This window comes from Pundamilia nyererei, unplaced genomic scaffold (genome assembly GCF_000239375.1).
Source record: "Pundamilia nyererei isolate P.nyererei 1_Seehausen unplaced genomic scaffold, PunNye1.0 scaffold00073, whole genome shotgun sequence".
NCBI classification, from domain to species: Eukaryota; Metazoa; Chordata; class Actinopteri; order Cichliformes; family Cichlidae; genus Pundamilia; species Pundamilia nyererei.
Genome location: NW_005187474.1, coordinates 2,003,912 through 2,004,919, shown reverse-complemented (window position 1 = coordinate 2,004,919; position 1,008 = coordinate 2,003,912). Strand labels below are relative to the sequence as shown.

Sequence of the window (1,008 nt, the reverse complement as noted above, 5' to 3'; positions counted from 1 at the left end):
ACGTTATTCTCACACCCTCCTCTTATCCAGAAAAAAAATGTAACAAAAAATAAAAATAAAAAAATCCGTGAAATATTCCTGATTGGAGAAGGGCGCAGAAGCAAAGCGCAGTATTGTCTGAAGCACAACTGAGAGGGTCCAGTTCAGGGGGGGAAACCCTTTTGACTCGAATTAAAGGGAGGCTGTATGAGGGGAAAAAAGAGAGAGAAAAAAGAAGGAAAGAAAGAAGGAAAGAAAGAGGGGAGGAGGAGGAGGAGGGCAGGGAAGAAAGTGGTGGCGGTGCCAGACGCAGCGGCAGTAAGAAGCGTACGTACGTGCTTTATCTTAGCGGCTGAGTGTGACGTGATATTGCAGCCTGCTCCTGGAGCTCTGCAAGCACCAAGCAAAGCGCGTCTATTTCTCTCTGTGTTGTAACTCACTGACCCCCCAACATCTCACATCCACCCACTACGGATCTTTTTTTCTTTTTCTTTTCCCTATTCACCCCCTTTTTGCGGAGAGGGGGGGTCGGTGCGCGACTTGATGGAGAAAACATTTCGGTGGGAAATAGAGACGTGGAGTCTGCCGAATTAATTTATGGTAAATACTGTAAGAATTGCTCTCGTCGTCACTCCAAGAATTTCTTCCCCTCTGTCTCTCCTGGTCTTTCTCCTTTCTCCTTTCTTCTTCTTCTTCTTCTTCTCCTCTCTCTCTCTCTTTTTCTCGGTGGCTGTCGTGTGTTGTTGCGCTCCGTTTTGATGGGAAAAACCCAGAAGAAGGAGACGGGGGGATATGTGCGGGCAGACCGGAGTGTAACGCATTTTATTTTCATCCATTGAACCATCTTGTTGCGCCGGACTTCTATTGTCGGGAATGGGGAGTATTGATTCACTGGAGGGCTGCAGAATTTATTTATAAAGGATGTGGTCAAGTATGTGGAAAAAATAGCCATAGCTTCCGCAGTGTAAGGTAAGACATTATTATTATTATTATTATTATTATTATTATTATTATTATTATTATTATTAT

The 1,008-nt window shown here is 44.0% G+C and overlaps 1 protein-coding gene across 7 annotated transcripts in view; it reads left to right on the top strand.

Annotated features, from left to right (window-relative positions):
• The first annotated feature begins 230 nt into the window (after window positions 1–230).
• Window positions 231–1,008, top strand: part of adgrb3 (adhesion G protein-coupled receptor B3) — a 113,970-nt gene continuing 113,192 nt past the window's right edge. For 5 of the 7 annotated variants that reach the window (XM_013911854.1, XM_005737122.2, XM_005737120.1 and 2 more), the window contains exon 1: window positions 231–948. The gene's annotated coding sequence lies outside the window, so the exon portion shown is untranslated. The remainder of the gene's footprint in view (window positions 949–1,008) is intronic. The other 2 variants (XM_013911857.1, XM_013911856.1) reach the window with 1 other exon arrangement.